Source organism: Colossoma macropomum, unplaced genomic scaffold (assembly GCF_904425465.1).
Source record: "Colossoma macropomum unplaced genomic scaffold, Colossoma_macropomum, whole genome shotgun sequence".
NCBI classification, from domain to species: Eukaryota; Metazoa; Chordata; class Actinopteri; order Characiformes; family Serrasalmidae; genus Colossoma; species Colossoma macropomum.
Window position 1 is genome coordinate 362,643 of NW_023495872.1, and position 13,413 is coordinate 376,055.

At 38.0% G+C, this 13,413-nt stretch overlaps 1 protein-coding gene across 3 annotated transcripts in view; it reads right to left on the reverse strand.

The window, feature by feature from the left end:
* The window catches only part of gcgrb (glucagon receptor b), an 84,904-nt gene that overhangs the window by 25,433 nt on the left and 46,058 nt on the right, over positions 1-13,413 (reverse strand). Inside the window, exon 1 of one of the 3 annotated variants that reach the window (XM_036563732.1) lies at positions 7,628-7,665. The exons of the other annotated variants lie outside the window; for them this stretch is intronic. The gene's annotated coding sequence lies outside the window, so the exon portion shown is untranslated. Of the gene's footprint in view, positions 1-7,627; positions 7,666-13,413 lie in introns of those variants that run through there. 3 annotated transcript variants of the gene reach the window in all.

Genomic DNA, 13,413 nt, shown 5'->3' on the forward strand with positions numbered 1-13,413 from the left:
AAGACTGAAACAAGATATCATTAACATGGCAAACAACATTAAAATGAAGAGAAATAAGTAAATAATAAATAAACATAATGTTTTGGGCCATTTTAATCATTTGAACTGTAGAATATCATTTGGCTGAAGAAGCTGAGTGTTCTCAGTTACTTATTCACCTACCATGGAGCTGAGAGACGGAGATAAATGTAGACAGCAGGCTAGCTAACCGGTTTAGCTGATTCATAAAAGATGTGAATGGCCATGAATCTGTACGCCGTTGGTATTATGGTGTTGGCAGTGAATAATAACCAGAGGATGCCATTATTTCTGCTATTTTATTGAACAAAGCAGAAAAGGCCTCTGAAAAACTGACAGAATAGCAGGGAAGGTCATTTCTAGCCAAACAACTTCTGTCTATGGTAGACACACAAACCTACTAACCCACAGCCCAATGCAATAAAACACAGTCAGCACATAAACACATATTAAACCAACAAACAATAACATTAATAACAACTACAACACACTGTTGTCGGAACAAAGCCTTGTAACTTTACAGGAAAAGGAAAAAACACGTCTTACTTTTAACGTAGGTCAATGGAACCAGACTTTTTTGGGCTGTTTCTTTTAGTCCATTCTTCCTGAAATTTACACACAATGTAAAAAGGCAACAGGTATTTTCAAATCATGCCAAAAACTGAAAAATGGAGATGCAAGGTTTTGTTCCGACAGCAGCATTAAGCAAGTGGCACATGCTACATTAAATAACTTGGCAGGTCTTCAATCATGAAAGAGAATTCTGTTCACTTGATACTTAAGTCAAGATATTGACCGCATGGAAAAATGTTGAACCATACCTGGCCTGACCCACACCCAAAAACTGTTCATGTTTTCATCATACTGGGGAGATTTGTACACCAAAGATAGATAGCACATGCCTTATTCATATTACATTAGATAAGCAGCAGTGTCTGTAATCTAATTTCAATGCTACAAGTCTAATGATTACCAATATAAACAAATGATCTTCTGTGATATAACAATTACTCTCCTCCTCAGGCATTTCATTGTGTTTCCACGGCATCACTGGCTATCCTGTAGCAATGATTGCCATGTAATGTAACATCCCACAGCTAATGTAATCAATAGATGCCATGCCCTCCATTTGGTCACTTCACAAGCATGCTAAAGCAATCCTGTAGCTTCATTTAGCCTTCGAGTAACATAATATTAACCTCAGAAAGAGAGAGGGAGGAAGAGAGAGAGAGCGAGAGAGAGATAAGGGATAGTATACACTGGTACAAGAGAAAGAAATAGAGAGAAAGAAATAGACTGATAATTTTCTGAAATAATGCATAGTTATTCCTGTTTTATCTTCATTAGATTTATAGGCTCTACAATATATAGGCTCCTGGACAACAGGGCAAATGATTCCCCACTTTTAATTCAAACAGAACAGGCTACACAGACTGAAACCAGAGAAACCCAGACATTACCTCTGGAAGCATTTAGAGCAACAAAGCTCAGCCATGAACTGGTAGACCATGTGAACTAACAGAGCAGGGCTGCTGAGTGCTAAAGTGTGTAACTCTAAAAACCACTACAGTAGTTCCAAACTGCCTCTGGAAGCCATATCAACACAAGAACTGTGGGTCAGGAGGTTTACAAAATGGGTTTCCATGGCCGAGCAGCTGCACACAAGCCTAGGATCACTATGCACAATGCCAAGTGTCGGCTGGAGTGGTGTAAAACACACTGCCACTGGACTCTGGAGCAGTGGAAATGTGTTCCCTGGAGTGATGGAGTGCTTCATCTGGCGGTCTGACAGGTGAATCTAGGTTTGGTGGATGTCAACAGAACACTATCTACCGGAATGCATGGTACCAACAGTAAAGTTTGGTGGAGGAGGGATAATGGGCTGGGCTATTCTTCAGTATTTGGGCAACTAAATTGCAACTCCATATTAATCTCCATAGTTTTGGAAAGGAACGTCCAACAAGCTCATAGAGGTGTGATGGTCAGGTGTCTACATACTTTTAGTGCATCTTGCTACAACATACAGCACATCCTTTAAATGCCAAAATTGCAGCCAATACAAAGGAATTCATGCAGATCTTCCTGTGTTAATCACAAGCTTTTTATATCTATGTTTTATAAGTTGTCCCATTATAAAGGCATCCCCAGGCAAATACTCATCACCTTGTGTGTTTAAGGGGGTGACTAATTTTTGTCTGGGGAGCTTGTGAATAAAAATTGCTTTGCTTCCAGGCAAGAATTGCTTCTAAAAGAAGATCTTTCACAACCAATTTCTGAAAGAACTCGGTCCCTGTCCTTTAGTTTCATCTTTTGTCCACAATTCTGACAAGAATGTCCTGTAGACTTTTGCCACTGCTGGTCGAACCGTATGGCTGCACGCTTCGATACACCTGCAAATTCTGCTACTTCCTTCACACTGTGGCCTTTGGCTGCCCAAATGCAATCACTCCTTTTTGCCAGTCATTAACATCTGCTTTGCAACCTATTTTCCACACATGGAACGAGACATTCACTGCACTGTACCACCTTTTCTCAATCTATGAATCCCATCACACACCCCGCAGGTATTAATAGTCCGATCATCCTCATGCACATATTGACTCATTTTTTTGTCCGAGGAGCTTATGTAACATAATAGGGTTAAGTAAGCCCTACTGAATGACCCTCTGACACTGGGCCTGACCCTACATACCCTACCAGTCTGGTACTGTATTTGCAGCACACGTTAATTACTGCTGAGAGTTCCATCACTTCTCCATTAAGTGCTTTATTGATTGCAGGATGTGCGTGAAGTTATTACATAATCTTCTGCAAATGCTGTATCAATCTATGAGCTGTGTAGTGGCCATCAGTACCAAACAGACAGAGAGTATTCCTTCAGTCATTCATCACAAGTGTGATGCTTTCCAAAAAATGTGTGTTTATGTGAGCTCATGTAGGATGTTAGTTTGCATTCCTCAAGACGTATATTGCAGCTTATATTGCCACATATATTTCGGTTGCAACATGTATAGCAATATATTAAAACCACACTGGTACAATGTTAACATTGTAGGCCTATTTTTAATAACTTTTAATAATTTTATCTTATCTTTGCTGGATCATATGAATAATTCAGTTCCTCAAAAGGCCCAGAGAACCTCATGTAGGAGATACGAGATGCTCACGGAACACCATTACAACTCAGTTGACTCATTTGCATTTTGCGACTCGCTGTAGCAGCAGGAGGCCAAACACTGAGATAACTATTAACTAATGATACACTGTGCAGTGCTCATTTGCATATTTACTACATCTCATACAGTGAGAGTGAGACTACAGCAGACACACAAGTCTTAACAGCAGCTGGAGAGCAGAGACAATCTCTCTCTCTCTCTCTCTCTCTCTCTCTCTGTCTACACACACATGTATATGTATATATGTAGAGAGAGAGAGAGAGAGAGAGAGAGAGATGCGTGTGTTTGTTTATTTTATTTGTTTATTGTTTTTTTCTCTCTTTCCTCTCTCATTTTCTCTTTCATTTTGTTTTTCTTTCTTTATGTTTCTTTTTCTCAATCTTTGTTTTTCTCTCTTTCTTTTCCTTTCTTTCTTTCTTTCTTTCTTTCTTTCTTTCTTTCTTTCTTTCTTTCTCTTTCTTTCTTTTTTCTTTCTTTTTTATTCCCACATGATTTCTCTTACTTTCTTTTTCCCTTTTTGTCTTTCTTTCTTTCTTTTTTCCTTTCACTCACACAATTTCACTTACTTTTTTCCCTTTCTTGTCTTTCTCTCTCTGTTCCTTTCTTCTTTCTTTCTTTCTTTCTTTCTTTCTTTCTTTCTGTATTTATTGCTTTCTTTCTCACCCATACTCACTCTCCTAGTTTGTTCAGTTAGTTGTTTGTTTGTTTGTTTCTCTCCTTGTTTGTTTTTTCTCTCATAACTCACTTCTTTCTTTCTCTTTCTTTCTTTCTTTCTTTCTTTCTTTCTTTCTTTCTTTCTTTCTTTCTTTTATTTCATTCTCTCATTTTCTTTCCGCTTTTCGCTTTTGCTCTCAAATTGTTTGTGTTCCCTTCCATCTCACTCACCCTTTCATTACATTTCTGTTTGTTTATTTCTGTGTGTTTGTTTCTCTCCCTCTCTCTCTCTCTCTCTCTCTCTCTCTCTCTCTCTCTCTGTGTGTGTGTGTGTTTCTTTCTCCCTGTGTTCTGTCTTTTAGTATCCTCTTTCTGCAGTGCCCCCTAGTGTCTATTCTGCAGGTGGACTGGAAATTGACTCTGATATTCTAATATGATTTATCATGTGACTGTGTTATCAGATGATCTAGGACTCTGTCGTCTCTCTGTGTGTGAAAGCTGTGACTCTGTGTTGAGCTGCTAGTCAGCAATGAGGAGTGAAAGAGGAGGGGCTCTCACCCCCCTGCTGTTATAATACAAAAATAAGGTCAGACTTTACTTGACCTCACCCTGCTATGACCTTTACCTCCTCACTCCACAAACAAGCTGTCATGACAGCTCAGTGATAGAACTGCGTTATGTTACCATTACTGCTGTCATAACAGAGGCTGAGATGCTTTCGCTGGGTGTTCTCTAGCTAGACGCACAACATCAAACATCATGTCATCTGCCATGAGATGTTTATGGACTGTTTGTGTCAATACTAGGCGGCAGAGTTCAAATAAAGTGTCACCAAAACAGTATTTAAAAACAATAAAATGTACAATGTCAAATTCTAAACATGTTGGCTTGTTTGCTCACTTTGTTTAAGTCGTGGGGCCATATTATAGAAACTTCTTAAGTCTTATCTGTTTAGTTACCATGACAACTTCAGTTAGGACTGAATTTAGAACAGAAGCTATTACAGAACAACAGGTCTTAAGTTTATAATCTTATCATTAACTCCAGATAAGAAAACAGCGTTACAGAAACATCCTAACTAGACTAAATCTCCTAAATTCTGTCCTAACTTTAAGATAAACCCCAGAGGGTCTTAACTTCTGTTTTAACTGTCTGTTTCTATTGTTATATGCAGTGAGAGGCAGCACAGTTCACTGTAAGTAGCATAAAGATGCTACATTTATCTATACTGAAAATGGTGCTTTGACTTATGAGGGTTTTATTCTATCAGCGTTTTAAAACCTCAGACACTGCAGACTCGATCACCACCATCCCCTCTTATTACCTTCATGTGTTAACGTTGATGATAAAATATTAGTGATGGTGGTGAATAATGAGGAGACAGAGCTGAACGAGTGTGTGTTTATTAGGAGGAATAGTGTTAGCGTGCTCGGCTAAAGCATTCGGGAAACGGAGACTGAAACTGCAGAGCAGTGATGCTCTGATAAACAGCAGGGGGTGCTCTCACAGTATTCTTAACTTCCAGTCTATCGCGTTTAGGTTGTTTAACCTTTTTAAATCAATAAAAGTAGACAATGTTAGCTGTTTGGCTAACTAGCTTGATTACTTTTAATACATGTTTATTTTTCAGCTGTGCACATATGGCGGTTGCTAGGTAACAGACATGACAGTTGATTGTTGACTTTGATCGAGTGAGTTAAGACTTCTTTACTGGAGATAAGATGCTGTAAGATTCCTAAATTAAGATGAGCTTTATTTCTGTAATACAAATTTATGAAACACCTTATCTTGACCTGTCAGATCTTAAGTTAAGGGAAAAAGATAGGAAGTTTCTGTTTTCTGTTTACTCTGTTTATATATTCCTTCAATATTATTGATCAAAAAATGCATAATTTAGCTGAGAAAGTGCCAAAACAGGCGGACACTGCATTTCATTGCTTCTGTGAAAAATGAAGTTCATGCCCCTCAACATCTGGCCATACATCCCAGCTGGCACATTGCCAAATTCATGAAGTGTTTTCTTCAGTGAGGTCACTCACAGGCACTCGCTCTATCCATGAGTGGAGCTTGTTTGAGTGTATGTTTCTGTTTTATTCTCTGTAAATGAGCAGGAATAAATGGTACATAAGTGGAGTCTGGAGTCTTTTGTGGAACAGTCCGAAATTCCTCTGCAGTTTCCTGGAGCGTGTAACTCACAGAGTGAATAAAGAGGGACAGGCCGCATTAAGACTAATGAAATAAAGCCTAACCAACAGAATCGAGCTCTGTTACTAATACTTATTAGCGATGACTGTGTGCGTGTTCTCACTGTGAGATGTTTAAGTGAAATGAAATGAGCGCAGCGCTACTTCAGCTAAATGCCATTTTAAATACTCTCATTAAAAGTGTATTAGCAGCTTCTGTGTGGATCAGATTAAATGAACCAGGTGGGGGAACTTCTGCTAAAGCTCTCTGCACTCAAATGACCTCTAATGCTAACCATGTTCACACTAAACGCAAGATGCTTTTGTAGTTTCATGCACTTAGTTGACGCTGTGATTTACATCAGTCAGCTACTGGAGAAACCGGGTCTGATTCAGAGCACCAGACTGCTGACTACAGCCCCGAGAGGAGGCTAGGATGCTCGTCAAAATCTACTACCATTAGTTTAATTAATAAAACTTTTAAACAAACTGTAAAACTTGTATTTTTGCAGTTATTTTTACAGTTATCTGCCTCAAGATTTTCTCACTGCTCTCACTGCAGTCTGCTAGATTGTAGCTTCTAGATTATAACTTCATTTTGGATTTTCATGTTATTCTGTCTTCATTTTAGAAATTAATTTTATTAGAACTTCATTCTGGATTTTGTTGTTATTCTATCTTCATTCTAGCCATGCAATTTAGTAGAACTTCCTTCTGGATTTCTGTCTTATTCTAGATTTACTCTAGATATAAATTTTTTTTAGAACTTCATTCTGGATTTTTTTTTATTCAAACTTCATTCTGGATATTATTTTATTAAAACTCCATTCCGGATTTTCATGTTATTCTATCTCCATTCCGGATATAGATTTTATTAGTACCTTATTCTAGATATAAATTTTATTAGAACTTCATTCTGGATATTATCTTATTTAAATTTCATTCTGGATTTTCATGTTATTCTAACTTCATTCTAGATATAAATTTTATTAGAACTTCATTCCAGATTTCATGTTATTCTATCTGTAATTTACTTTTAGTAGAACTTCATTCCAGATTTCATGTTATTCTATCTGTAATTTACTTTTAGTAGAACTTCATTATGGGTATTATTTTATTTGGGCTTCATTTTGGATTTTAGTTTTATTAAAACTTCACTCTAGATATTCATTTTATTAAAACATTCTGCATATTAATTTTGTTGAACTTTGTTCTAGATATTAATTTTATTAGACCTTCATTTGCGATCCTAATTTCATTACAATTTTGCTCTGGAAATTAGTTTTCTCAGAATTTTTGTTCTTGATATTGATTTATTACAGCTTTTTTCTAGACATTAATATTAATAATAATTTTATTAAAACTGCATTATAGATTTTGAATTTATTGGAGCTTCATTCTGGATTTTCTTTCATTCATTTAAGACAAATGTGAAGTTTCCTAAGAAACTGGGTGTGTTTATATGAGTACATATACAACAGTAGTTTGCGTTCCTTTGTATCTATATTGACACATATACTGCAGTGCAGTGTGTCTTGTATTATATTAAAACCACACTGGTAAAATGTTAATGATGTTGTTAAAAACATGTCCTACCTTTTTAAATCAGTATCTTGTCTTCGCTGGATTGTATTAACCTCTCAATTCCTCACACAGAGAAACTCATCAAGGAGATATGAGATTTGCTCAGGATGCTCACAGAAACACCATTACAGCTCAGTTATCAGTCAGAGGCTCATTTGCATCTTGTGACTCACAATAGCAGGGAAGCCAAATACTAAGATAACTATTAACTAATGATTTTAGTTAATATTCTACTAAATATTTAAAACCTGTGAAGCTGCACAGCACCAGCATATTAGACTCATTTTACATATGTATTTCACATATTTCTCATATTTATAAATATACATGACATTCAGAATGTCTCCTTGTTCAAAGTCACTTTACTGAGGACACCATTTCTGAACCAGCTTCATCTTCCAGTGCTGAATTCTTCATATTCAGCTTTGTGTTTCTGAAAAGGTGGTTTAATGACTAGATATGAGATACATTTTCATATTTTATCATATAGCTAATGCTTTTATTTAAGTCATATCAGCCAACTACTATTGAGCCCCTGAAAGGATGTGGAGAGTCAGCACCTGATACTCTGTGGTGAGCGCCTGATACTATTAGGTGCACACCAGACATTATCAGGTGAGCGCCTGATATTATCAGGTGTGCACCAGATACTATGTGGTGTGCACCAGATACTGTGGTGAGCAGCAGATATTAGGTGTGCACTAGATACTATGTGATGAGCACCAGATACTATCAGGTGCACACCAAAAACTGTCAGGTGAGCACTAGATAATGTCTGGTGCAGAGCTAATATTATCTGGTGCTCAACACATAGTATCTAGTGCTCAACTAAGAGTATCTGGTGTGCAACTGATAGTATCTGGTGCACACTAGATACTATGTGGTGAGCACCAGATACTGTTAGGTGCACACCATAAACTCTCAGGTGAGAACAAGATAATAATATTATTAGGTGCACACTAGATACTATTTGGTGAGCACCAGATACTGTGGTGAGCATCACATATTAGGTGCGCAATAGATACCATGTGGTGAGCACCAGATACTATCGAGTGCACACCAGATACTGTCAGATGAGCACTAGATATTGTCTGGTGTGCACTAGAACCTATGTGGTGAGTACCAGAAAACATTAGGTGCACACTAGATACTATGTGGTGAGCACCAGATACTATTGGGTGCACAACATATACTGTCAGATGAGCACTAGATATTGGCTGGTGTGCACTAGATACTATGTTATGAGTATCAGATAATATTAAGTGTGCACTAAACACTATGTGTTGAGCACCAGATACTGTTGTGAGTGCTGGAAATTAGGTGCACACTAGATACTATGTGGTGAGCACCAGATACACATAGTGCCTCATATCTTCAGGTGTACACCTAATAGTATCAGGTTCTCACCACAGCATTGAGTGCACATCTGATTCTATCAGGTGTTCACCACCTTGTATCTGGTGCTCATCTGACAGTAATCGGTGCTTACCATAAAGTATCTGGTGCTCATCTGATAGTATCTGATGCACACCATGATTTTTACCTAAAAATACACTCCCTTCAGGGGCTCCATAAACTACTGGACAAACATGGAGAAATTTGGTGGTTGGTGCTGTGGCAGAAACTGTCAGCTGAAAATCAAACCGCTGAGCTCCTGAGTTGTAGTCAAAGCCACAGAATGCTAAGCTACAACCTGCTAAAGTAGGTTAGCATGTTAATTAAAGTTGCCTTTGCAGAACCTCCACTGCAGCGTTTGAACCGCATTCAATACATCAAGAGTCTTTGCTGAAAGCTGCTGGCCTTTACTGAGTACACCATCCTTTGATATTTTCTGAAAGACTCATTTTACGGTGGTGAATTCTTGACATTCAGTTTTGTTTCATGAAAATCATAATCATATTTCTCTCATTCGTGAAATGCGATTCTGAATGATTTCCTTTCTCAGCCTCCTGGCCTGGAAATGCTGCATCTAATCTATAAATTATAACAGGACTGGCTCTAAATCATCATGCCTTAACTGAAATAATTATTAATGAATAAATCATGGGGTCTGTATAATTATGATCTCCTCCACCTCCCTAAAACGCTTATCTCAGAAGCTGAAGGAGGTCAACGGACCAGAGAGAGGGAGGAAGTGAGAGAGAGAAAGAGAGAGAGATAGAGAGAGAGAGAGAGAGAGAGAGAGAGAGAGAGAGAGAGAGAGAGAGAGAGTATAATGATGCATAATCTATGACATTGCAAAAAACCATTGGCCTTTACAAGAAGCTGAACATTACTGCTTTCTCTGGAGGTCTTTCTGGCTTGACTGTCAATGGGGTTGGATGGTCTTGGAGCCAGTGGCTGCTAAGAAAGGACGCCTGGTGTAGTTGAGGTTATGCAAAAGTACAAATGTAAATTTACCCATCAGTGAATAGTAATGAGTGAAATGTGGAGTTTGTTTAAATTCTTGCAGTAATTCACTTCCAATTCGTACTCTAATTTACTTTATTACAGTATAAGTTGGCAAGAAAGTCCAAGGCAGTTGTTTCTAATAAAGTGGCCAGTGAGAGGAAGTACAAGGTAGGTGTTTCTAATAAAATGGCCAGTTAGTGGAAGTACAAGGTAGGTGTGTCTAATACAGTTGCAAGTGATTGGAAGTAAAGGGTAGGTGTTTCTAATATAGTGGCCAGAGAGTGGAAGTACAAAGTAGGTGTTTCTAATAAAGTAGCCAGTTAGTGGAAGTACAAGATGGGTGTTTCTAATAAAGTGGCCAGTTAGTGAAAGTATAATCTAGGTGTTTCTAATAAAGTGGCCAATGAGTGAAAGTACAAGGTAGGTGTTTCCAATAAAGTGACCAGTTAGTAGACATGCAAGGTATGTGTTTCTAATAAAGTGGCCAGTTAGTACAGGTACAAGTTAGGTGTTTCTAATAAAGTGGCCAATGAGTGAAAGTACAAGGTTGGTGTTTCTAATTAAATGGCCAGTGAGTGGGAGTACAAGGTAGGTGTTTCCAATAAAGTGACCAGTTAGTAGACGTGCAAGGTATGTGTTTCTAATAAAGTGGCCAGTTAGTAGAGGTACAAGGTAGGTGTTTCCAATTAAGTGTCCAGTTAGTGGAAGTACAAGATATGGGTTTCTTAATTGGCCTGCTCTACCTCATCCACTTTACCGTAGTTTATAAGCTACTAATACTGCAGTACTGAAACAATCTTGGCATGTTTATGAATGAGGTCATTGGCTTTTATCCCTCAGCTAATGCATTCAGCTCATGCAACAGATGTATCACTGCTCTAAACTCTGTAATGTTTGAGCTTGGAGCATCACAGTGCATTACTCAAAGGGAAAGTTTCAGGTCCAAAGTGAAAGTGTGCCAATTACTGAAGTAGCCACCTTTAATGGATTAAGACAGACCAGAGCAGTTTGAGTGCATCATTAACAAGAATGACACTCATTTGTTTGTTTGTTTCGAAAAAGAAACAACCGTCATCAGTTAGTTACTTTGTTCAAAGAAAGCCGAAGAAGTCTTTAACCTACTTTGCCTTCTCCCAGCTGGTCAACATGATAGCGCCGTCTGTCCTTCTTAATTAATGGTCCAATTAACCACAAGAAATGGCCATACATCATCACCTGGTGTTTACATCCCACTGTACTACCCACTACAGTGTTTGCAGGCAAATTTGCATAAAACTACAGCACAAATCGCCAATACCTATAATGTTAACGTGTGCATCTGCACACATATGCCCATTTGCACACACTTTAACTGTACGCATTTATAATTGCATGTACAGTTATACAGTAATTTCTTGCCTATCCTATTTATAATGCAACTGCATGATATTCATACCCATATTTACATACGTTATGCATTTGGTTTCTACTGACAACAAAATCTGATTCTAGAAACATTAAAATTCAGTATCTTTTTCAGGCCCATAGGGACAGATATGACCACAATGGAACCGTAATAAAACTTCTGTTTATATCGCAACAGTACAGTGGAACTTAGATAAAATCATTGTTTATATCACAACACCACAGTAACAAATGAGTGTCCTTATCGCTGTCCAACACAAACTCATTCATGCACTGATGGTAAGCCAAACCACAGGGGTGACGTGTGCTTCACTACACAATCTCACTCGTGTCCCAATTTGGCTGTCCAAGCTGTTTCTATCACTGCAGCGTTTGGGGTTATTTAGCTCTGGAAGCTTTAGGGAAGGTTCTGCCAGGAAGACTCTAATGCTACGTCATTCATTCATTCATTCATTACTCCTGACCAATCACGGGCTGCACCTGTCTTTAAAATGACGACTTCCATACCTACTCTGCTGCTTTTAGGTGCCCACGTTTTGACATTCCCATCCTTCCTCCCCACCACCACCAGTTGGGTCCCTGTCCGGTTGTCCTGGGATAGCCTCTGCCCCTGCTATCTCTATCCAGCAGGATCAGCAAGGGTCTCAACGCTCCAAGACCTGGACCGAGGACAGGGCCTACGCCAAAGACTCTTTAACTTCTACTGAATTGGTATCTTTCACTTTGTAAAATTCCATTGAGGATATAAAAATTTGCCTCCTGAGTCTTTCTGGCGGAACTGTTGTTCATGATTCACACAATTTAAATATATAATTTTGAACAATTCATAATTTCTGTCAGTTTATCTGGACCAGTCTGCTTTGCATTAACCTATTCATGTACAGTCTAACAAGGCCATTGTACTCTGGCAAAGAAGTCTGTTCTAAAGGGAGTTACTGTCCAACTGAAAACACAATATTAGATCGCCTGATTTGCTGTAGGGGCATTTTCTTCATAGATGTGCAGATTGTTGTTGAACTTCATTGGGATCTCAGTGCATTTGGAACCTTAAACTTTGGAACTGTTGAAATTGTTGGAGCTTTCAGTTATGGAACCTTTGACTTTGGGGTTTGGAATGTTTGAAACTTTTGAAACTTTTTGAGCTTCAAGCTTGAAGAATTTAGCCATTGCAAGCTTTGACATTTTTACAATTTTAGGCATTAGAATTTCAGATCTTTCAGATCTTTGGAACTGTTGCAACTTTTGGAATTTTTAGGTTTGGAATTTCCAGCTTTGAACATTCTGGAACATTAAAACATTGAAATGTTGGGCCTTGGAACTTCAGAAGTTTTTGAACTTTGGAATTTTTAAATTTTGAGCTTTGGAAATTTCTGAACATTGGAACTTTTGGAACTTTGTGTTTTATGACTTGTCAAGACTGGTAAGACAAATATACTGTTGGTCTAGTGGGCAACCAGCTAATCTTTAGCAGTGTACAAATGAAGTGAACACATCACAGCCCATTATTTAAATTTATGAGAAATCAATTGGTTGGCTGGATGACAACAGTACCACCAGCAGCCATATTCCAGTCCACTGGGCCATATTTAAGATCCATTATGTAATGATATTCTCTCATCATTTAACTCATGTGATTCCATTTAACACTTTAGTGAATAAATGCACTTAGATAAAATAACTGCGTATAATTTTCAATGTTATATTGACTTGAACTATACTGTATTATAATAACATGGATTTTTTACACTATATATAATAGGGTGCATCAAGGAAATAGTGTGTGTGGAAATCACAGCTTTAGGGTAGATTATATATAATACACAACAGATTTGGATCAGTTGGTTTGTTGTGTTCATCTGAAGCTCAGACCTGCTTATCTTTCACTTTATGTCCTATTTTCCCTGCAGCCCAAAAAGTATCCACTCTCTTCAACATTTAGGTTCCGAGTTTTGACATAAAGGAAGTTATTTTTTCTAGTTTTTATTCTCTGCAATCTCTTAAAG